This window comes from Plecotus auritus, assembly GCF_963455305.1.
Source record: "Plecotus auritus genome assembly, chromosome: 3".
Lineage (NCBI taxonomy): Eukaryota > Metazoa > Chordata > Mammalia > Chiroptera > Vespertilionidae > Plecotus > Plecotus auritus.
Genome location: NC_137772.1, coordinates 89,549,834 through 89,575,280, shown reverse-complemented (window position 1 = coordinate 89,575,280; position 25,447 = coordinate 89,549,834). Strand labels below are relative to the sequence as shown.

The 25,447-nt window shown below is 41.0% G+C and overlaps 1 protein-coding gene across 2 annotated transcripts in view; it reads left to right on the top strand.

The window, feature by feature from the left end:
• The first annotated feature begins 8,082 nt into the window (after positions 1-8,082).
• The window catches only part of ENOX1 (ecto-NOX disulfide-thiol exchanger 1), a 598,797-nt gene continuing 581,432 nt past the window's right edge, over positions 8,083-25,447 (top strand). The window contains exon 1 of one of the 2 annotated variants that reach the window (XM_080662707.1): positions 8,083-8,419. The gene's annotated coding sequence lies outside the window, so the exon portion shown is untranslated. The remainder of the gene's footprint in view (positions 8,420-25,447) is intronic. The other variant, XM_080662709.1, reaches the window with a different exon arrangement.

The window sequence follows — 25,447 nt, the reverse complement described above, 5'->3', positions numbered from 1 at the left end:
AGGGGTGGCCAGTTGGTGGGGGACCAGGCCTGCAGGGGAGGATAGTTGGGGGGGACCCAGGCCTGCAGGGGAGGGCAGTTGGGGGGACCAGGCCTGCAGGGGAGGGCAGTTGGGGGGTACCAGGACTGCAGGGAAGGGCAGTTGGGGGGGGGCAGGCCTGCAGGGGAGGGCAGTTGGGGGGGTCAGGCCTGCAGGGTAGGGCAGTTGGGGGTGACCAGGCCTGCAGGAGAGGACAGTTAGGGGTGACCAGACTGGCAGGAGAGGGCAGTTAGGGGTGACCAGGCCAGCAGGGGAGAGCAGTTAGGGGCAATCAGGCCGGCCGGGGAACAGTTAGGCGTTGATCAGGCTGGCAGGGGAGTGGTTTAGGGGGTGATCAGGTTGGCAGGCAGAAGCAGTTAGGGGCAATCAGGCAGAGGCAGGTGAGCAGTTGGGAGCCAGCAGTCCTGGATTGTGAGAGGGATATTCAACTGCCGGTGGGATCGGTCGGACATCCCTCAAGGGGTCCCAGATTAGAGAGGGTGCAGGCTGGGCTGAGGGACACCCCACCCTGCCATGCACGAATTTCGTGCATCAGGACTCTAGTATATTTATAATAAGGAATTGGCTCACGTGGTTATCAGCTGCTACCTGTGAGCTGGAGGCTCAGGAAAGCCAGTTGTATAGTTCTAGTTGGAGTCAAAAGGCTTGAGAACCAAGAGAGGAGAGGGCATCAAGCTGAGAGTGAATTCTCTTTCTTCATTTTTTTGTTTTGTTCTATTCAGACCCTCAACAGATTGGATCATGCCCATCCACATTGGTGAGGGCAATCAGCTTTACTCAGTCTATAGATTCAAATACTAATCTCTCCAAAAACACCCTCACAGACACACCCAGAAATAGCCAAATATCTGGGTGTCCCATGATCTAGTCAAGTTGATAAAAAAATTTACCATTCCAGAGTGTAAATTCTATATACCCCCAGTATGCACCAGGGGCATGTCAACATGAAGGAAAAAGAATATCCTTAGTATGTTTAATTTAATCTTCACAAATTGTCCTAAGAGATCTGTATTAAATTATTAACTGAGTTCTCAAAGCCTAAAGGTTAAAAAACTTATCCAAGTTAACTCATGATTCAAATCCAGCTCAATCTGATCTTAAATCTTATCATAATTTTACTTTTCTATGCTCTATTTTTTAGTATTAAATACTAACATTTATTCTAGTGATTCTGATTTGTGAAGATTAGGTTAAAAGATATGCAACATACTATATGTTAGCAGAATTGCCACAAAGTCATTAAATTAATCATTTTTCTTAATTATTCTGGTGAAATATGGTTTTATCATATTGATATAAAGACTGATTTTTGAGAATGAAGTAAAAAGAAATGGAAGTGGAGAGCACCCATTTCTATGAGCTTCAACCAAGCCAGGTATTGAATATGAAAGGTAGTCCATGGCTACTCAACACATGAAGTTGGTTCTGGACCACTGGCTCCATCCCAGTTTCAAATTTTCTGTTTCTGCCCTCACATCACCTTTCAGATCCAATGCTGTATACTTGGTATCTCTCAATAAAGACTTTGGTACTCTTTCTGCTCAAGATTACTTCTCAGCCCAAGGTGGACCTACCTAAAGAAAATTGTAGCACCTAGCACAGTAAAGAATCAAGATAAATGATCCAGAGTGAGAAAAGGACACCTTTCTAGTTGCTAAAATTCTCTGATTTGCTAAATACAATGGCTCTCTCCTTTGATTAATGCTAGAGACATGCCATCAATTCTCCAAAGCTTTTTAATGCCTATTGTTATGCCAAATACTGTAAACAATTTTCAAGATTATAGCTTCTCTCTTATGTTGCATTTTATTACCTCATTATTTTCTTATGAGTTGCACATACAGGATGGTAACTTATTTATTTACTTAAAACTTTCATAACTTGCAATGTAGGGGATATATTCTTCAGAGAACTACTATAGATAATTACTCTCCCCTTATTTTATTTTTTCCTTCTTTCCTACTGTCAATTCTTTAGCTTTCATTTAAAATACTGTACCAGAGTAGAGAGAGGCTGAATTGAGGTTGTTTCACTCTGGGAATCAACAGCCCTCTGTACAACTAGCACATTGGAAAAATTATAAACATTGTTATACATTGAATTAATAATGATAGCTTTCTGGATAAAATAGTCAACATGCTCAATTGCAAAAGTAGGAAAATATGTTGGAATTATAGCCAGCATTTGCATTGTGAAGGACTTTATGAACTCCTAAAAACAAAATAAAAAAAAAAATCCCTAATTTTGCCTGTGGCAATTGACATAAAACATGAACTCAAATAATTTACCTCCAGGCTAACCTTCTGCAGAACCAGTAGATGGTCACTCCAGTAAACACTCCGGTTACTCATTGAAAATCAAGACTCTTTTCTGCTCCATCAGGGAATGTAGTACCAGATCCAAGGTCAGAGCTGGACCTCATCTTGGGGTGGAGGTTAAGTAATGCAAAGCATCCACAGAATGGCCAGAGGCCAAGGAGCAGGGCTTGTGACTCCAGAACACATCAGCTGAAGGTGAGATTAAGTTTTAAAAGGGCCATTAAAATGCACTCATTGTTAGAAGTGGTGAAAGTGGGGAAATAAAAAGGCCAGGTTTCAAGAATGACTAGCTAAAATCCCATTTGAAGGACTTGCTGAACAAAGAGCCCATCTTGGAAAGAAAGAGTATGAAAGGAAAAAAAAAATCACAATACTTTTGAACCTTTTGTGAAAGTGTCTTAACTATTTTTGCTAAAATGCTAGCATTTAAATGGCTGAACTTTGACTTGAATGACTTTTATAAAAACAAACAAAACACCTATGTAAAGAAAATGCCTGGAAGGGTATATACCAAAATAGTATTGGTAGTTCATCCCTGAGAGTTGATGTTAAGAATTGTTTTCCTTCTCTATACATTTCTGTATTGCCTATTTCCCCCTCCTCCCTACAGTTAGCACACACCCTGCTTTTACAATTAAGGAGAAGAAAACAGTAAACTATTTTTGTTTTGTTTTTTAAGTAAATTTTAAGCTTGGTATTAATCTGTAAAATAAATGTTTGCATAGCTAAATTAGTAGGGCAAAGCACCATTAGGAAGACAGTCTGTGTGATGAAAAAAATCAGAGACTAATTAAAAACAAATGAACACAAAAGCTTGGGTTTTGCAACAGCAGCAGAATTTATAGAATTATAGCATCTCTAGAATTATGGAACCCACAATTTCCTGCATGTGTCTGTTTCTGCCAACTTTTGGTTGTCTGTGGTTTTCTTAAAATATCTTTGGAAGGAACTTCCAGGAATCATCAAATCAGTTCAATGTTCTTTCAGTTATAATCTAACCAAGGCTTCCAGAATTTCTGCAGGAGCCTCCGATTCATGTATGTGTTCCAATGATCTGCCACACACTTTTGATTTAGACCCAAGATTACACAAAGAGTTACTGACCTTCTGCAACATTAGGAACACTTTCTCACCTTTACTTAGTGTAGTTTTCTTAACCAATGAGTGGTTTTCACTATCTCCATTATATGGGGCGGAGCGGGAGGGCAACCTGAAGCTGAGAAAGTGAGTTGTCTAAGGTCTCACAGCAAATTGTTCCCAGACTGGGATTTGAATTCAGATCTTATGACTTGATGCCTAGTGCTATTTTTATAGGACACTAAAACTACATCTGGAAAACTGACAGCCTGATTTTCCTGAGGTCCTTGAGGAAGTAGGCTATGTAAAGTGTTCAATACATGGATGTTTGGGCTTTCAACAGCTCTAATTATGTGACTGGCTTTATGGCCATTCTACACTATGAAGTTGGTGGTAATGCTACCTTTAGAGCACCGAAAACTTCTTGTTTCCTTCAACTATTGCTTTTCCACACTTTATAATTTTGTTATGAATTGAATGAAGGAGTTGTATTTTTAAAGTTACAGTAACCAAAATAATTCCGTGTTAATAAGTAAAAAAAATCCCGAGAAGGTAACAATTTAAAAATTTAAAGTCATAATAAAATATTATGTTAAAATTATCCAAGAATAGACTGCTGACTACTATTTTTTTTATCAGTTGAATATAAACTCTAGCATATTCTAATCAATTCCACCCTACCCAGGGATCCCAGTGATAGCTAATCCATAGCTGCCATCGACAGCATGGTCCATTTTTCCTTGACAGTAATTTTCTTCTTTTCCCTAATCTAAAATTCAGAATATGGAAATAGGATAGCTTTCTTCTTTACTGCATGTGATAATCTAAGTGATTACTACTAGGGAATAAAATATGAAAAATATGCATATATACAGTAGCCACTAATAATCAATTCTCAACTGAATTATTTAATAAATGGCTTCATTAAGTTGTATTGGTAATTCAAATAGAAGTTTGTTGTACCTGGTCAAGTGATAAATTATGCTTATGCTCACTGTTTTGTTCCCAAGAACAATGATAGCTAGATTTTAGGCTTCTTCAAGGCAGGGATAGATTGTGTTTTATACTTTATTGGTATAAATATAAATAAATATAATCAGCATGAGGAACAGAACTGATTATGCAGAAGGTACTTAATAAATAACTTGTTTGGTTTACTGATTTGCTTTTGCCTCTTCTTTAGGTTAAAAATAGAAGTGAGGACCTTAGTAGATCGACCAATTCATTTCCCTTTAGCCATAAATGGCAATGTGCAAAGGAGCTATATAAAACAGGACTCTTAACCTGAGCTTCAGAGGAGGTTCCCTTAACTCCCTCAAATTATATTAAAAATTGTTTGTGTGTCCATATGTTCATTTTCCTGAGATAATCCATAGCTTTTTTCAGCTTTCAGGAAACCCTCAAGTCCATAAACTATGAAGAACCATTGGTGTCTAATATCCATCTGCACCTGAAATGTCAGCTCTGATAACTAAGAAAACCTATCTACTTTTGCTTGGAATAAGCTATAAAATTTTTCTTATTTTTGATTTTCCTAAAGATGCTTGATCTCCAGTTAGAATTGTTGCCCTAAGTACTATCTGGAATAAAGCAATGTATGGAGCATGACAACACGCAGGATAACTTGAGACTTCTCCTTGATCCCATGCTATGCTCTGTACTAAGTTGGCACTTTGTGTTCAGGTACAGGTCAAAGTGTTTTTTTTTTTTTTTTATCATTTAAAACTCAAATGGACTAAGTGATCTGGGACCTAATTATGAGGGAAATTAGCTATATCCTTATGCATGCTCACAACCACTAAAATCCAGGGCAACACTTCAGCTAACGGTCCCTGCCTTGTCACTTCAAAGAACTTGGGGCAATCCGCTCTCAGCATGAGGAGTTGACTTTGGAACTTATGGTACACCTCACAGCCTAAATTCACCAGTCTTCAGAGGTAGAAAGCTTTTGTTTTTTTGTTTTTGTTTTTACATACACTGACAGAAAAGATCAGTTAGTTGTGATCAAATCAGTTTAAAGTGTTTCTCTACACACCCCACCCTTTCCCAATAATGTGTTTTTAAGGAAGTTAATATTTGACTAGTCTATTGCACTGCTACAAATTGAAAAAAGCAGTTATACTAAGGAACATTCCCTTTTTAGGAAGAAAAATCAAACCTTTATAATTATGCTACTGATTCTCAATCCAAATGATAATAACATATGAAAATGATTTTTAGTAGTACATTTTATTATATTTAGTGTTTAAGTAACATGAAGGGCTATGGTTTATAGTATTTTAATCTTAGCTGTTCCAACTTTTACCTTTAAGTGGGTCAGAAATACTATATATCTTATAGTGCTATTGTTTATTCTTTCTATTGTTTATCTTTTAAATAACATAAATTGAGATTGTTATAAGCCTACATTCTTATTTTCAAATGTTGGCTTCTTGTAAATAAATGTATTTATTTTTACAAAGACAAGACTGCTCCCTTTGGTGGTCATCAGAGAAGATATGGCTTTGTTACAGTCTTCAGTCTCACAAGTAAGGAAAGCATGCGAAATGCTGTTGAAATCCTAAAGGGAACTTTCTAAGGAAAACAGAGCTTTAAAATTATTTTGGAAGATTGTGATGCATACCCATTTTAAAGGTTGGCTGTTGAGTCCATTTTGGTTATCAGAGTTTTTCTGCTCCTGCTGTAAGTTCCAGAGCTTCCTTTCAAGTAAAAATTTTAAATATCTAAGGTTTCAACATAACAAAAAAGCACATGACTTCCATATCACAGTAAATGGCTTCTAAGAACATTGTAAATTGAGTGACAGAAGAGAAGTCATTTAAAGGAACCCCCACTAAGAACACAAGGCAGCACCCAAAATAAATCCATTTTAATTTTCACTTTATTTCAGTTATATTTCAAAGCTGTGATCTCATGACTGGAGAGAGAAGCAGCTCATAGAAGAGCCTAAGTTGAAAAGAATTGAAATTTAGCTTGGAATATAAAATTGAGGACTTTTGCTTCTAAGAGTATGATTGTAGAAATGCCAAGGTTGAAGCATGTGGGCTTGGTGTTACAGCAGAATTAGTAGTCTAGGGTGACCCTGCAGGTGTTGGCGAATGGCCATGAAGTAATGCTCTTTACAAGAGGAAAGCTTGTTCCTGACAAGCCTTTAGAAAGGTGCATTTCTTTTAAAAGACTTCTAATCTAGAAGGGACATTACAAACTGCTAATAAATGGTGATATTCATGCCTTCAGAGATCAGATTTTCCCAGAGCTGAAATAAAGCACCCTTTAGCTTTCTCCCACCCAGGGTATCCCATTGGATTCCCTGCAGAATGCTCTCTGCTTGCACCCTCTGGGAAGGTTGCACAATGGATCAGTAATTTCTGTTGTCTGTCTTTGCACTGGGCTCTGGCTTCCAGAGGGGAAAATAGCTACACACACAGGGAAATGGCATAAGTAAAAATCATGCAAGCCTGGTTGGGTAATGACTTTCCCAGGATCCAAGTCTTTGCCTTCAGGATACATGAAGACAGAAAACAATGTTTTTCATTCAACATTTATAGAGAACACACAAAGTACATGGTACTGTGCTAAATCCTGGAGGGCATGCAAGAGTAGGCAAAACATAATCCCTGGCCAGAGGATTCCTGACAGGAAGGCTGTTTCAAGTATCCCCAGACCTTAGGACCCTTCAAGAATTTCTCTGGTGAATAAAATTGCGCTTAGTATTTTAAATAAACATGGAAAAGGATACTGCTAGGGCAATACATCCTTAAGGAGGCAGGGCATGTAAATGTGCTTGAAAATATTATTTCTAAGTTATACAGTGTGGCGGATGAATGAAGTAGGGGGTTTAAGGGGCTGAAGGCGCCAGGGTGGCCACACTAGCTCTTTCTCTCAGGAGCCTGACTTCAAAGAGGCACTCATCAGCTGTCTGCACAGTTAGCTGAATCCGAACAAAGGAGGCTGGCACTTTTACCTGGGATGTGGATAACTTGGAGGAAAAGTGGCCTCCAAGAAGGAAAAAGGGCAACATTCCACCTGGAGTGAGAAGCGCCCCCAGCTACCCAACCGTGCAAGCTGACCGCATCCTCCATCGACCTCCCCCTGGCTCCCCGCTCCGCATCCTCTACTCAGGCCAGGCGGTGGGCCGTGCTCGGCCGGATTCCACTGCCCACTCCACGCTTGCAGCCCTCGCACAAGCCGGCTCCAGCCAGCGATCTGCCACGTGCGCCCGGGTCTTCCGTTCGGCCCCTCATTGGTACCGGCGCCCCCAGTGTTGCAGTGGTAACGGTGGGCTCCCGATTTCTGCCCCCCGCCCCCCCGCCCCCGCCCCAGCACCCAGCCAGAGTCCGACAGCGGTGGCGGGAGCGAGTGGCTCGGCCGCTCCTAGAAAGGGCAGCGCGACAGTGGGCTTTGGGCGCCGCCTCTGCTGCATCCGTGGCTCCGTGTGCTTCGCTCGGCTCAGCCCCGCTCCGATCCGGAGCCGCGCGCGCCCGGCTGCCTTCCCCTCCTCCTCTGCCGCCGCCCCGCGGGCAGCTCCTCTAGGCGAGACGCTCGGTCCATCCTTCTTCCCAGGTTGACGGATTTCCGGGGGTGAAGAATTTCGCCTCGGTCCCTACGAACATCTCGGCCTCTCTTCCCCTCCCCTCGCGACTCCCCCACCCCATGGGCGCGCGCGCACAGACACACACTCCCACTTGCAGGCGCGCGTGCGCGAGCCCCGAGTCGCGGAGTCTCCAGCGCCGCTCAGCAGAGCCCACTCTCTCGGGCGCCGCTACTCACACAGGCTTCCAGCCGCCACGGGGCGTCCTCTGTCTGCGGCAGCGGCGGCGGAGGCGGCGGACGGAACCGCGGCTGCAGCCCGGCCCCTTCTCGCAGCTCTGTGCCCGGGACGGAGTCCGGGAGAAGCGGAGGAGGACACCGAGACGAGGAGGAGCCGCGCCCGGCGCCGGGCTCCGCGCGACGGGCTGTCTCCGCTCCTGGTATCACGGCCCCAGGTAAGCAGCTCCGGGGCCCGCAGCATCCCAGGAGCGTCCGGTGTTGCCGCCGGGCTTCCCCAACCCCGCCCCCGCCAAAGCACCGGGGTACAGGCTTGGGGAGGAGAGGGCAGAGGTGGGGGGAGGTGGCTGGAGCCAGAGGTGAGGCTGGTAGGGTGGGTGTTTGGAAGTGTGGGGGGCTTGGGCAACACCCCCGAGCCTTTCTTCGTCCTACCCCAGTTCCAGCTATGTCACTTTTATGAGCCCGGGGGTGTCCGGCGCCCCAGACAGCTGTTCGCCTCTCTCCCCGCTGCGGGCAGCCAGTGTTGGCTCCGAGCTCCGCACCCGCCGCGCGCCTCCTACCTCCCGTGCACCTTGGACAGCGCACCCCGCCTCCCATCGCCCCCTGAACCGCACACGGGACTGCGTCCTGCTCCCGCAATCCTCCCGCTGCCTTCTTCTTTCCAGGTTGCCACCGTTCTGCCCTGCATCCCTTGTCCTCCCTGCCTTGGCGGACTCCGCTCTGGTGCGGGCCAGAAACTTTCCTCTTTGCCTAGCCTGCGCTAGGTACTATTGTTATTGGTGACTGTCCCCTTAACGCGGGTAACTCAGACACCTTGGGTGGGTCCTCCTCGGTGGGAGCATGTCCTGCCCTGCGGAACCCAAGGCAAAAGAGGCAGTGAGCAGTTGGACTCTGAAGCTGCCAGGGTGCAGAACCCGCGCCTCTCCGACTTCCCACCTACCGGGACTCGACACGTGCGCGCCTCCCACGGACAGACACGGCCCATCCCCGACTACCCTTGTCCTCCCCCTTCACGGCCACGGCCACGGCCACCCCATAGGTTGAACACCCGGGGCTTGCGGGACCTGATTGGCTAAAGGGGTAACCCGGCCTCCTTTTCGGAGTGGGGGTGGTTCTGGTGTGTTGTAGTTGTCATCCCCAGGCGTGCACATGGGGCTGAAGTGGGGTCTACAGGTAGCGAAGCTGGTTGGGTAGGATCCTCGTGTCCCATTGTGTATAGCTACTCAACCACCCTCTTTCCTCCACATACACTCCTGCTTTTCTCCTTTTCTGTCTCTTTCTCAACATTTTACTGCTGTAACATTAAAAATTGGCCTGTAACCCTACTTTTATTAATATTATATTTGTTCGTTGGCAGTTCTGGTTTTAAAAGCAGATCTAGAAGAATGAAGGAAACTGTGTGGGAGGTTCATGGCAAACTGGGCTGCACATTTGAGTCCAGTAGTTTGGAGAAAGTAATGGGTGCATAAGGGATTTGAAGAGGGTTGAAAAGGTGGGAAGGAAATTGTTTTTTGGAGGAGAGACAGAAGTGAGCAAGCTTGGAAAGCCGAGGGAGATGGAAGTGGGTCATTTGTGGGGTGAGATGTGAAAGAGAAACCCAGACAGGCGCTCCTGGGAGGTGGAGGTAGGTGCGTTTTGATTTAATTCCTTATTAACATACTTAATTTCTGTTTTGCCCTTGGAGACATTATAGTAATAATGTCAATCCATTTAGTGGATTTTGCTTATTCCAATTTCTTGTAATATATAGATTTGCAACTAGTAATGAATTTCAAAAAGTGAATTTCAAAGGCTTCTCTGAGGGACTCACTGAAATAGGTTAAGTTAGAGTGCTTTTGAAATATTGTGAGGGAAGACTGGTGAGCATTGCATAAAATCCAAAGATTGTTCTGGCATTATTTAGGGCCCTTGCAGAAGTATATAAGTATGCATAAATAATACTGATTTCTCTTCATTTCAAAGCGTGATTGGCTCTAGCATTGTAAAGCTTTAATTCCTTCAGGCTGTTTTGATGTTGTGTCTGTACATCAAGAATATTGTTAATTCTTATCTTTAGAAGTCTTGTCGCAAAACAAACAGCAACTCATGCAAGTTAATGTTGACAACTTTATATTGAGTACTCTGTGTGTTACTTTATTTGTAAGCTTGTAAAATATGCAAGAGTAACATAGCATGACTGTTATTCCCCAGGGACCCATATCAAAACAAAGTGGGAATCACATAAGGCTATTCCAGGGAGAATAATTCAATTATTTAAAAAATGAATATATTTTAAGATTCTTGGGTGTAAATAGCAACTGAATTTTCCCATTTGAATTACTATCTTTGTACACAGTGGTAGCACATGATATTAAATAAAGTAGCATATTAAATGTTAGATGATTATGAAGTAGATAGTAAAGGCTTTCCATTTATTATTTTATATAAGTAGACAGAATATTATGACTATGAATTTGATACAACTGGCAATTTGGAAATTATTGCTGTTGTTGAGAAAATAATTTTTACTATGTTTTCATATCTTTAAGTCATGCCTTGATTTGCCCTCAGGGATTTAGATTCCAGTTTTTGGCCTATCAAATATAATGTATTTGGAGGTAGTCAGGAGAAGAATGTATATATTCACACATATGCATATATGCAAAATATATGCATGTATATCAGCACACAGCTATATATTAATATATATAGTTTTGGAACACATTCAGTGTGTTTGTTTATATATATGTTGTCGTCATTCTTAGAAAATTTTCTTATATCTTCTTGTCCAAAAGGTGGCCCTGTTTTAAACTGTAGAAAGCATTATCACCAGTAGAATTGGCCAATAGATCATGGAAACAGACAATAGTATTTTGTTGCTTGGCAACCACTTACTGTGAATGAAAAACAAAGCAGTGACAGCTGCTTCCACATCCTGATACTCATATTGTAGCTCAGGAATTGCAACCCTCAAATGAGACAAATCTACTAAGTTTCATTTGAGTAAAGTGAAGCTGTTTCTTTTTGGAGATGTTTTAAAAAAGAATATTTAAACCTTTTATTATAATAATAATTATATTGTTATTGTGAGGTGAAATGAAACATCTAATTTCAACTGCCCTCTTTAGTCCAGTATAAACTGAAAAATGCAAGATTGGGAGGAGTGTTTAGCCTCTTCTTATTCTCCCCTTTATAGTCCAGTAAGCACGCTTTCTGCTGCCATCGGTACTCTTAGAATTTTACAAAAACTTTGGAGCTCTCTATGATACCTAAATAAAAGGCTGGATTTTAATTGCTAGGAGGAGATTAGAGATTGATGCTCTGGCCTAACCCTTTAATTTTCAGACCCTGAGGCACAGTGAAGTGATGTGACTTGACCCTGGGGACAAAGCCATTTCCATAATGTCTTCCCTCAGGTCACACCTGAAAAAATTTCCCCCTCCTTTTTTGTTGCTCTTTATTTACATAAAATTTATAACCAAGATATTTATCCTAATAAAGATACTTAGAAAATCCAGTGATATTTGGAAATGGGAATTCAGTTTTGACACTAGACTGTGGTTTAGGATCCGTTGTATACTGTATACTCTGCCTTTAACCTCTGAAAGTGCAGACTCCCACCTCTCCCCAGACTGGAGAAGCCCAGTCCTTTTCCTTGGTAATGGTTTACAGCTTTGGACAATCTTTAATGATCTACTATTCTCTATATGAATTTTAAACAGGGATGAGATTGAAGATAATGTTGGTCAGCTTGTATACCTGCAAGAGTTTACACATTACAGCTAATTAATCACTGGTTCCAGCCTTCTGTCTGCAACATGATAGACATACTGTTGTTGTAGTGATCTGGGCTCTTTAATGTGTGTGAGACGGACTGTGTCATTGCATAATACTTGTTTCAGTCTTTTATCATAGCTGTCTTGCCGAAAGTGTTACCTGAGGCCTGTTTGTGGAGGACAAGCCATTTATCTGTAAGATAGTGCAGATTGTTTCTCAACTCTGAAAGATAATGCATAGATTGTTGGGGGAGGCAAACTTGGATCACATATGTATTACTAAGCATCCCTTCTAACTTAAGAAGTATATCGCATGGGTGATGTGTTTTGAGGTTTCTTATGCTATTTTAAAGAATCTATAATCCTTTGTTATATTTATGATGAAGGTAGGCATTTAATTTTAATATGACACTTAAAGTAGAAAATTTTGGACTGGACTGGTTGGAGAAACAATGGAGTGACAGTATTAAGTACCATTGAAGAGCCATTTTGACCAGAAAAGCATGCACTTTAGCAGATTTGTAGGGGGGAATAAATTGATTTACAGCATGTTTAACCTAGTTTTAGAAGTCTGCTATTAACTTGTTCTAGCTAGAGGATTTTCAAGCAGAATAATAATTTGGCAGATTTCAAGTGAACGTCAACTGATTTAAAACAAAACAAAGCATTTTCCATAGTCTGGCTATGAATTTGTCCAAGACAAGTATTTTTTTTTTCTGGATCTTCTAGGATTAATCTGAATGTTAAGGTTATTATTTTTTTTAAATTCTGATCTATTTATTTCTCTTTATATTGTGTCATATTAAACATGCTGTTCACACATTTTAGTTTAATCCACCGGAATCTTGAAATTTAACTAACTTCCCTGTCCTACCTTCATGTACAAGATAATGTGTGTGTATGTATATATGCAAACATATACACAGTACTTACATTTTTTCCTTTTTGTTGTTTTCATCCTTATGATTGAACACAAAAGAACTTGATTTGTGTTCTTTTTTAATATAGTAAAGAGAAGCCATAAGCAAGAGATATTTACGTTTTCAATTTTCTTATGTCAGCTTCTGCTATTATAGCCTGTAAACTCTCACCCACACAAATAGGATGATTACTAAAAACAAGGAAACAAATAAATATACATCTAAGCATCATCCCATTTGCTATCCTCCAGGCTAGCCAAGAAAGCATGTTTTCTCATTCTCAGACACCTATATTTCCACACACACACCCACATACATATTGAGTTTAAGGTCCTATAGACTCTTGTTTTTTATTATAAGAGTATTTGATTGGGAAACCTGTGTATGGCAGTTTTAAAAAGCAAATACTACATATTCATTTTTTTTTTCAAAAATGCAATAGCATTTGGAAGAATTAAATTGAAGTATTCCCTTTGGAGATGTTTCAAATTTATGCTGAGACTGTAACTCATGGCCCTTACAACAGTGCCTACAAAAACAGAGCCGGGCACCTGGTAGGAACTCAGTGTGTATTTTATGGATTGTGCACTGGCCTCCCTTCTTTTTCTAATGTTGCAAATGTCCCAATTTGTATTTATATGAGGAGTAAAAGTTGAAAAAATGGAGAAGATATTATTGTGGTTTCTAAAATTGATTCTGACACTGTATTAAAGGGTAGAAATAATTAACTTATCCGGTGATATTTTGGAATATATTTATTGTTAGTATAGAAAGTTACACTAGGGATATTGATTTTTCACAAACACAGCCATCCTGAGTACAGACTAGCTCTTTAATAGCCCACAGCAGCATAACAAAGGTTATGGCAGCTAGTCCGAAGGAATACTTTATTTAGTTGGAGCTGGAGGGTGAAGCTTGCTATCCACAGTGTAATTATCCAGACTGGAATGTGGCCAAGGTGCTGTGCTTCACATCCCAAACACTGGGAGAAAATCCACGATGAAGTCTTTAGTGACTTACGACCTCTGCTTTGGTCTCATTTGCCAGAGAGCACCTTGAAGAGCTTGAAAACTGCCGAGGCTGTTGTGCATGTAAGGGCTAGAGCCCAGGGTGCCCGTCTAGATTCCCCGTACCACATTTCTGGTCATTGGAAGAAGTCACCATCCCAACCAAGAGTTCAGTGCCATTGAGAGAAGACTTGCTTCTTTATCCTGCTCCCTCTTTGTGAAGTCTCTTGGGGAAACCCTGGCAGAATCACAAGGCAGGAAAAATCTGACAAGCTTCCAGTTCCTCTTGAAGAATTCTTCAGCTTTCTACCACTTTCTAGGTGTTTCTTTCCTTTGTAGGATTTAATTCAGTTTCTTATCAGAAAGTCTTTGTTAAGGTCATGCTAAAAATGGTTACAGTATTTTTTTGGAGTAATTATTGAGGGTCTTGCATATAGTAGGAGCTCAGTATTTATTTGTTTAGTTTTACTAGTGGAATTATACCTGCTATTTTGATATGGAAGACAGTTTTTCTTAGGAAACCTTCTTAGACAATACCATACTATTTTCTTTTAGGACTATTTCTTTAACAAACATTTATGGAGCACTTACTGTGTGAATGGCATAGTATTTGGCTCTAGTTATCATAAAGATTGTTAAGGCACAGTTTGTGCTCATGGAAGAGAACATATGCTATTTGCATGAAGTGTATACATTCAGTGTGGTTTTAAAATGACTATGCAGGGTGGTCAGTAGGACTGGCGAGAAGGGCAAGAGACAGACCATGGAGGACCTGGTAAGGCCCACCAAAGATTTTGCACTTAATGATATGTCTGTGTTTCACAACCTACCTATTCAAAGAAATCCCATGAAATGATTGCTACAGTATTGATTCCTGGGTCCCTGCCCCCAAACCCATTGAATCAAAATCTTCAGAGAAGTAGCATGGTCAGTTTCATGCTCATATGCCAAGATGCTCACAGCTGTATCACGTGTCTGCAGAAATCTTCAGCAGGTACCTACTGTTTTACATCTGAGAGCTTCCTCACTCATATGTGGGACAGCTTGGTAGGGCGGTGAAGGAAACTGCCTCAAAAGTGGACTTCAAACAATAACAAAAGAGAGCTGGGTGGTAATGCACTAGCATCCTGGACTCTCAGGTGCAATAATTGACACACATTCTACACTGTGTCCCAGAGTTCCCCAGTGAAACTGAGCCTCAGTTGTCCATAATGGCAGTCTGCCAGGTAACCTGTTTTATTGACTATCTCCATTTCCTCTACCAGTAGTTCCTGTGATTCCTCCCAAATAAATAACTTGCATTTACATTAGGTCTCAAGGTCTGTTTCTGGAGGAACCCAACATGTGATAGTGAAGAATATGCTTAATTTTATTTGTTGTTAATGTCCCCACTGGTTTTTATAATGAAGCAAACTTAGAAGACCCAGCCTTAGGTGATAGAGAGTTACTGAAGGACTAAGATGAGGGCATTGCATTACCACTGTTTGATTGGCAACTTAGAAAGATCATGTGGTCAGGTGAGTGGGGAATGAACTGGTGGAGGGAGAGTTGGGGACATGGAGAAGAGCTAGGAGATGTCCAGGCAAACACAATGATGAGCACCTAATCCAAGGGAGTGACTCTGGGGTGGCGGTGGGGAAACGATACAAGATGGATTTGATGGGAAGCTGTTTGGAAACGTCAGCATGGCACAGAGGCCTGTGACATGTGGTCACTTAGTTCACTGCCATTCCAAAAACAGGATTTACTCTACCCTGCACCATTGCCCAGCCCATTAGGCTTGGCACCCCTTGAGGGGCTGAGACTCCTCTGTCTTTCCTGTAATTGTGATCACTAGATTTAGGTAGGGCGATTCTGGGCATAAGGAAAAGAATAAATTAAAGAATATAAATAATTCACTACCAGATTATTAAAAGAAGAAAGGTACATACTGTAGAAAAGAAGAGTTGGAAGATGTCTGTGATGCATGTTTACTTTGTGATTAATGGTGGTCCCCCCCCCCCCATTCTTTTCTCTAAGAGGTAATTTTCATCTACCATCAATTTCTGGAAAACCTAGCATGCACTTATGTCTATTGTTTCCCCGATCCTCTACTATCCTGTATTTTAGCTAAGTGATTGAATGGTAGTTGGGGGTGGGGCTGGTTCTTTGCTCTTGTTCTGTCAAAATGCCAGGCTTTTGACTGCAGTTTCTCCTGCCCAGTCTTAGGCCACCAGTTCCCCAAAGAGATCAGAGGGTGGGAGGAGGAAAGTATAAATCCATAAAGAGAACCATTTTGAATTAAATGCTTAATTATGAAACGAGCAGGTTTAAACTTGTTAGATGATAGGAAATAAGATCAGGCAGCCTTCTAATTGTCTCGTGTATGAATACTAGTACTCTGGCTCTGTCTAGTGAGAAAGGCAAAGACCGAATAATGAAAACAGGGCACCCTGAGACCGTCACATTTCTGCAAAAGTAGAATTGAGCCAGTGACAAAGAGGAAACCAAATTATGAGAAACTCTTGAGTGGTCAGCAAGGAGCTCACTGGCCTTACTTGACAGTGAGAACAAATCATGACAGTAGAAATACTGAACATATGAGTGTAAAGAGGCTGGAGACATGATGGGAGTAACACGGTAGAAAGGAAGAGGCCGTATTAATTTAGCATATTATACACATTTATGATTTTTAATTTTTTAATCATTTATTTAAAATATTTTTATTGATTTCAGAGAGGAAGGGAGAGGGGGAGAGAGACAAAAACATCAATGATGAGAGAGAGTCATTGATCGGCAGCCTCCTGCATGCCCCCTACTGGAGAATGAGCCCACAACCTGGGCATGTACCCTGACGAGGAATCGAACTGTGACCCCATAGGACGATGCTTAACCACTGAGCCTTGCCGGCCGGGCCATTTATGATTTTTTAAATTAAAATTTTTATTTGCAGATAATTATAGATTCATATGGAGTTGTGAGAAATAATTGAAGAGATCCTGTGTGCCCTTTACCCATTTCCCCTCAATGGTAACACCTTGCAAACCTATATATTACAATATCACAACCAGGATATTGATTGATATAATCCACTAATCTCATTTAGATTTCTCCAATTTTACTTCTACTCATTTGGGTGTGTTGTGTTTGCATATGTGCATATGTGCATTTTTTTCCCATTTAATACTGGTGATATTTTATTTTGAGAAGAGCCTTTTCCATTCTAGAATTTTGAAAATAAAATTCACTTGTTTAGACTAGTCCTGGCTTGACTGTAACTGAAGAAAGGTGCTATAGAACAAATTCCTCAACCCCCTTCCAAGTCTGTGATTCTGCAGCGCATCATCAGGGGCCACCTGAACGTGCCAGCAAGGTCACAGGGCATTTGGCCAAATGTAGCTTTCACTTTATTTATTCCTTGGTTACCATTATATGGCAGTAAGAAAACCTTTTAAAAGTGTGACTGTTGTAAAAGAAGCTTGCTTATTAAAGGTATTGTTACTCCTCTTCCTTGCACCAGCATTTCTATCCTTCCCTTCCAGTATTCCCCGCCCTTCCCTCTTCCTCTTTGTGTTGCTTTTCCACAGTTCTGAGTCAGCTGGCTCCCATGTGAGAGGCACATGGGAGATAGCAGGGAGAAGGGCAGAGTATTAGTATTCATATACAAGGTTATTAGAAGCCTGCCTTTTGTTTTCTTTCCTCTAGCCTCCTGTGGCATCTCTGACAGTGGGAATGCCTCTTCTGTAGCACCGCTCATACTTGACAGACTTCTGATTCTAGCTTGGCCCATGGACTCCAGCAACACCACCTGCTGCGGTTGTCTCTTTAGCCTTGGCAGGTAGCAGCTTCCTGCTCCTGGCAGCCTCTGGATTACCTCAGTATCCTGTGGCAGGCTCTCTGCTCCTCCATCACCTGGCCAACCAATTCTCTATATTAAATTTCCTCCATGAAAAAATACTTGAAGAGATTATTATGTTTCTAGTTAGACATTCCCCAGTTCCTCAAAGCATGGCGATGATATACATCTGATGAGATTTCCTCTTCTGACATTCTGATGTCTTCCACTGCAAAAATCTTGCCAGCTACAATCAGAATAGAACATACCTGCATTTAGGACCTCTGCCCTTCTCCCAGGGATCTCTGTCCCTTTACTGACTCTTCCTTCTTTCCTAGTCTCTTTTTTTCCAAACACTAATTTCCCTTTGTCAAATATAACACTCATTTCTCTTTGTCAAATATATTTGGCATTTGGCAATTTCCCCCATTGTCTTGTTAATCTATTCTTGAGTTCCTCTTTTACCAAGTGTGTCTATCTGATCTTCTGCCAGTAGTACTTACTGACCTCATTGCCGTGTCTAATATCCTTATGCCTGCATTCACAAGTTGGTCCCATGACTCAGTCCTAAAAGTACTTTGGTTCACAGGTCAGACCTCTACCACTTGAGGGTTTGGTTTTGCTGGCACTTCACTTCGCTGCACTAGAGTGCTTTTAAAATATGTATTATCAGACTCCTTTACCTCATCTCCTATAGAAGTACATGTGATTCTGTAACAAAAACAACAGTAAGAATGTTAGTAAGGATGCTTTTGGAAGAAGGAAACGGGACTCAAGTAGCATCTTTAAATATAAGGCAGGTTTAGAAGCCCTGTCAGATGAAGCAAAGCTGGGGCCAATGTGGTGGACACACAGCTGCCTTAACAAAAGGGGCACAAAAGAGACACTTGGTACTTTAGGAAAGGTATTAGGGGATGGAGTGAAGGCTCTGGCTCCTCCCCTGTTGGGGGCAGTCTTGGTGGTTGCTGCCATAGTGGTCCCATAGTTGGCACATTAGGCAGCTTCATCCCTTCTCCAAGCATTCCCTCGCCGAGCACAGAGAGCTGGGGTGTGGATCAGGGAGAAAGATTTAGAGTTCTCTGCACTAAGATGTTCAAAAGGTCGCACAAACAATGCAATTGTAGGTACCCCATCCTCAGATGCCGGAAACAGTACCTCTAGGAACATAGTACACATGAAGATAGTCTTAAAATCAGTGGCCATGGGAATCACTACTAGGTCTATAGAATTAGGCCTGGGAAATTCAAAGCTGTGGCTGAAGAAGAATATAAATATTGAAAACTAGGCTGTGGCATGGGCTTTAAGTGTATTCAGGTCTTCATGTTCTGCTGTTGCAGGGGAAACAGGGCTGGGGATGTTTTGTGGGCTGGTGGACACAGTTCGGGACAGACAGAGCTCTTTGGGGCTGCCCGTTAGACCACTCTTTTACCTCTGCTCTCCATAATGACCACAAGTGGCAGCAGGACTGTGGATGAAGCGGCTCTGGGTAAACTAACAGTAGAAAAACAATGTTTATTTTTAATGGGCATAAGCTTTGAATGTAAGTAATTAAGACACACTTTAGCCTCATGGACAAATCCGGGTTCTCATTAATACAAATGCAAGACTGGAAAAAGTAAACCACTTGCACACTTATAATCACTAAGGAGCATTTTGTTCAGTAACAAAACACCATTTATGCCTGCTGTTATGTGAGCTTTTCCTCTTACTTACCTTTTTTCTTTATTTCTCAGAACGGACTGAGTGCAGGGCCCTTTTTTCCCTGGTAGTACTCCATGCCCTTTCCTTCAGGAAAGTGGTGCCCACCGGAGAGCCCCCAACAGTTTCCCATGACATCTTTCTGAAGACTGGTCATTTACCCGTTTCAGTTGCATCTTCCTGCAAAAATATAGTCTCTGTTTCTTTCCTTATGACTTAGTAATGTGCAGAGGCACAAGGAGAATGTTTTTAAATGAAATTTTTTAGGCAGTAGGGACTTGACTTTGTCCAGAAATGAAACAGGTGCAGCAGAAGTTAGAGAAGCTGTTTTCTGTGCATTGGTTGGTATATTGTGTTGAGTTGGCTCTAAGCCATTTCTGATTATTCTCATCTGGTTGTTAAAAGAAAAATGTTGACATATATATTAAATCTCACATAATGTTGTGGCCTCTCTTGATACCCCATTTATAGTAGAGATTTAACATTCTTGGAAGAAGGCATGCTGCATACTCATTGTGCCAGAAGAATGGGTGTTTATTGTGCCATGTTCATGCTATGAAATGCAGTAATGAACACAAACGATCACTGTTTCTGTCCTCCTGTGAGTCCGCAGTTTACTAGAAAGGATATTAAGCAAAAAAAAAAAAAAAAAAAAAAAAAAAAAAAGTAATTATATAATTAGAATTCATGATAAGTAGTTGGAAAAGACCAGTTTTCTCTGAAAGGTTATCAAGAGGGTGGAGTGGTCAGGGAAGGCCTATATGGGATAGGAACTTAGAAATTAAGACCCAAATAGGAATTGGGATTATCCAGGTGGGAGTCTAGTGTTGGAAGCCCCGATGTGAGAAAGAGCTTGGCTTTTGAAATCATGGAAAGAGAGCCAGTGTGGCTGGAATGCAGAGAATGAGGGTGGACAGTGGCTGGGAGTTAGGCTGTTGAGATGTAGGTTAGGGCCTGAGTATGCTGGACCTACTAGGCCTTACTAAGGATTTTGGATTTTATTCTAAGTGCAATGGATAGTCATCAAAGTGTTTTTGTTTTGTTTCATTTTCTTTTTTCAAACTGAGGTGAAATTCATGTAACATACATGGACCATTTTAAGGTGAACAAAGCAGAGGCATTTAGTGTATTCACAATGTTGTGCAACCACAATCTTGAATCTATTATAAAATGTTTTCATCACCCCAAAAGGAAACCCAATACCTATTAAAGGGTTTTAAGGGAGTGATGTGGTATGATTTGTAGTATGTATGATCTTTCTGCAAGTTTCTGAGAATAGATTGGAGATGGCAAGAGTGGAAGCAAGACAGCCCACTGGACATTATGCTCAAGTCCAGGCAGAGCATAATGGTCTTGGTGGCTTCCTGGACAAGAGACAAGAACAGTGACCGCAGATATGGAGAAGAGTGGAATTATCCAAGACAGAATTATATAATCAGGTTTGATTACCTATAAGTGACCCAGTCACCTTGTAATTGTCTACATCACTGTTTCCCAAAGATTGATCCATACCCTGTTCAGATCTATCTAGGATGCTTGTTAAAAGCACAGCTACTTAAGTCTACCTCAAGATACTAATGCCGATGGACCGAGGAGGGACCCTAAGGAATTCTTATTGCAAATGAGGCTTGAGAACCACTCACTGTTGTCCTCTTTGTCATTCTTGTGCCTTTTAAGATTGAATACTACCAAGAGTCCATCAAAGGGGGAATGAATAAGAATGAGACACAGAATAGACAAAGGATAACCTAGTGCAGTGGTCGGCAAACTGCGGCTCGCGAGCCACATGCGGCTCTTTGGCCCCTTGAGTGTGGCTCTTCCACAAAATACCATGGCCTGGGCGAGTCTATTTTGAAGAAGTGGTGTTAGAAGAAGTTTAAGTTTAAAAAATTTGGCTCTCAAAAGAAATTTCAATCGTTGTACTGTTGATATTTGGCTCTGTTGACTAATGAGTTTGCCGACCACTGACCTAGTGCATGCTTGTAATTTTGAGTGTGTGGGATGCTTTTTGGGGGTTGCATTTTAAATTTGATCCTAAAGGCAGATATGTTATATGCACCATTTTATGAGTGGTGTTTATTTTTTATTCTTTTCTTTCTTGGAGTATTGTGACTCTCCCAGAATTAAATGGTGACTGACTGAGAACAATGGCATTACCATGAAATACAATGCAATTACAGTGTAATAATTTATTGTAAAAGAAACAAATAACTGCTGGAAATTAACTTGTAAAACAAATCATTGTAGTATTATTTACAGTTACCTTGTATCTACAAGATTCCTATTACTTTAAAGAGATGTTAACTACAGTTAACTGATTTTAGAAGCCAGAGTTTTGGAGACTATAGTCAGAAAATACTACAAGCTGTAGTAAAAATCACCAATAAAAAAATCAACATTGTGTTTTTGACTTCTGCTATTTTTTTTTCTAATCCAGTGTGCTTAAAGTGACTGGCATAAGGCTCTGTTACTGAGGAGGGGGGTTTGGTCCTTGGGGGTTTATCCCCATAAGAATGTGTGTTTGATATGCAATGGCAGTCAGGGATTAAGCCCTCTACTCTATCCAACAACATAGCACCTCAAACCAGCCGCCCTCTGCAGCTTCTGAGTGGCCTCAGTGGCACTTGCCCTTTTCTGGCAGCAGCTGTGTGTGATGCTTTCCCTGCACCCTTGGCCCTTCTCCACTGTGACTCTACCTTTTTAGAATAGGAAGTGCTCGGCTTTTGTAAGGTGATGTTTCATTTTGATTAATATTATTTCCACACTTCCAGAAAGACACTAAGGCACCTCTGGCTCTGTTTCTTTTTCAGCATGTGTAAATTTATCTCTTAAAGTGGCTTCATTGCATCAACATGGAATTTTATAATGAAATAATATTTTGAGCGCCTGACTAGCTTCTTCGACTTTTTTTCTTGGAACACTTAACTTTAGAGATGAATATGAGGCAAAGCTCTTTGTTAATTTTACACTAAAGATAAATAGAATTAGTCAATAGCCAGCTTTTCAATGGAATTAAAAAAAAGGGGGAATATATGCAATACTTTCAACAATAAAGATTAAAAATATAAATGCCAGCTTTGTTTAAGCTTAATTTTTCTGTTCCACAAAAATTTATGCCATCATATAAGAGCAAATGCTATGGAATACAAAAAGGAGAGTGAAATTACTCAGAAATACTAGAGATAATAATTGTTGACCTTTTAATAAAATTCTTCCAGGCATATTTCTTGGCCTCTCTCTCTTTCTCTCTCTCTCTCTCTCTCTCTCTCTCTCTCTCTCTCTCTCTCTCTCTCTCATGCACGCGCGCGCGCGCACACACAATGACAACATGTATATACAGTATAAATATATATTCACGTGTACATACTGTATAGAGATAAATTTTTAAATAAATGGGATTTTGTTTTATGTGCTATTCTATAGGCTGCTGTTTCCTAACAACATGTGGTGGTAATCTTTCCATGTCAGTAAATATATATTATCTTTTAATGACTGAATACTTTTATTTGATGCTTTTCCTTTAACAAAAATCCTAAGGCAAACTAGCTTAAATAATAAGAATATATTGAAAATTCCAGTGGGTAGGGATTTCTGGCATGATTTAATTCAGATTTAGGATTACTTTCTTTATACTTTTTTCTTTCTTACTCTTTTTCATGCTCCTTATGGTAGCAAAATAGCTGCACCTCTAAAGGCCCCTTCACTATTCAGTGGAGAGCTTCTCTTAATCATCAGACTAAAATCCTGGGCTGCCTTCTACTTGGACCACCTGAGGTAATGTGACCAGGGGACCAGGGGATACCCTTTGCATTGCTTCAGATTTGCATAGAAGTTAATGCTACTCCCATGCAAACTTCATGAACAGGAAACTCAGAGTTCTGCTAGAAAAGACGGGGAAAGGGCTTGCTGGGGAGGCAGCTAATGGTATCTGTTAGAGTTTAAAAGGCTTACTGAGAGACATTTATGTTGTTTCCAGTTTCTCAATCTAAAAATCATCACTGCTCTAAGCATTCTTCTTTGTGTACCATTTTATACTTCTGCAATAGTCTCATTTGGGTAAATTCTTATTAGAGGAATTGCTGGATCAAAAGGTTTGTCAATTTTATAATTTGATAACCATAAGCCATCAAAGCTGTAAAACCACACTTTTGCCAATTATACATTCATTATATGCTATTATACCTTGAAATCCCTCAACTGCCTGTTGTGAGCGGCTTTTTTTTTTTTTTTTGAGTCTGAATCTTTAAGTGGAAACTTCAGAATTAAAGCAGACTTTCAGTAGTCATAATTTATCTGAACAAGACACATTTGAAGTGACATAATTTGAAGTTAAAACTTCTATGGTATTGCCTTAGCCAGTTTGGCTCAGTGGATAGAGCATCAGTCTGCAGACTGAAAGGTCCCAGGTTTGATTCCGATCAAGGACACATGCCTGGGTTGCGGGCTTCATCCCCAATAGGGGGTGTGCAGGAGGCAGCCGATCAATGATTCTCTCTCATCATTTTTTTTTTTAATAAATCTTTATTGTACAGATTATTACAATTGTTCCTCTTTTTTCCCCCCATAGCTCCCCTCTACCCGGTCCCCACCTCACCCTCTGCCCTTACCTCCCCGCCCCCGTCCTTATCCATAGGTATACAATTTTTGTCCAGTCTCTTCCCGCACCTCCCACACCCCTGTCCCCTCGAGAATTGTCAGTCCAATCCCTTTCTATGCCCCTGATTCTATTATATTCACCAGTTTATTCTGTTCATCAGATTTTTTATTCACTTGATTTTTAAATTCACTTGTTGATAGACATGTATTTATTGTTCATAATTTTTATCTTTACCTTTTTCTTCTTCTTCCTCTTCTTAAAGAATACCCTTCAGCATTTCATATAATATTGGTTTGGTGTTGATGAACTCCTTTAGCTTTTTCTTATCTGTGAAGCTCTTTATCTGACCTTCAATTCTGAATGATAGCTTTGCTGGGTACAGTAATCTTGGTTGTAGGTTCTTGCTATTCATCACTTTGAATATTTCTTGCCACCCCCATCTGGCCTGCATAGTTTCTGTTGAGAAATCAGCTGACAGTTGTATGGGTGCTCCCTTGTAGGTAACTAACTGTTTTTCTCTTGCTGCTTTTAATATTCTCTCTTTGTCTTTTGCTCTTGGCATTTTAATTATGATGTGTCTTGGTATGGTCCTCTTTGGATTCCTTTTGTTTAGGGTTCTGTGCGCTTCCTGGACTTGTAATTCTATTTCTTTCACCAGGTGGAGGAAGTTTTCGGTCATTATTTCTTCAAATAGGTTTTCAGTATCTTGCTCTCTCTCTTCTTCTGGCACCCCCATAATTCAGATATTGGTATGCTTGAGGTTGTCCCAGAGGCTCCTTACACTATCTTCAGATTTTTGGATTCTTTTTTCTTTTTGCTTTTCCGGCTGAGTGTTTTTTGCTTCTTTGTATTTCAACTCTTTGACTTGATTCTTGTGGTCCTCTAGTCTGCTGTTAGGTCTCTGTATAATATTTTTTATTTCAGTCAGTGTATGTTTAATTTCTAGTTGGTCCTTTTTCATATCCTCGAGGGTCTCGCTAAATTTATCAACCTTTTCTAGGAAATTCTTGAAAAACCTTATAAACGTTGTTTTGAACTCTATATCCAGTCATTTGTTTTCCTCCATTTCTTTTATTTGTGACCTGTTTCTTTGTCTCCGCATTTTCGTTGCTTCCCTGAGTTGGTAGAGTAGCTTTGTGTGGTAGGTGTCCTCTAGGGCAGTGGCTTAGCCTCCCCAGTTACCTGAGGTAGACACTTGTGGTGCACCCCTTTGTGGACTGTGTGCTCAGCCTTGTTGTAGTTAAAGCTTGATTGTTGTTGGTATCACTGGGAGGAATTGACCTCCAGACCAATTGGCTGTGAGGATCAGCTGTGTCTACGCTGGGAGAACTTCTGTGCTGGAGACACTCTTATGAGACAAGACTTGCAAAATTGCAAAAGCCTCTGTGCTCAGCTTGGATGGGGCGGAGTTTCAGGGTGGAGCAGACAGCCTTGGTTTCCCCATCAGCCCTGCCC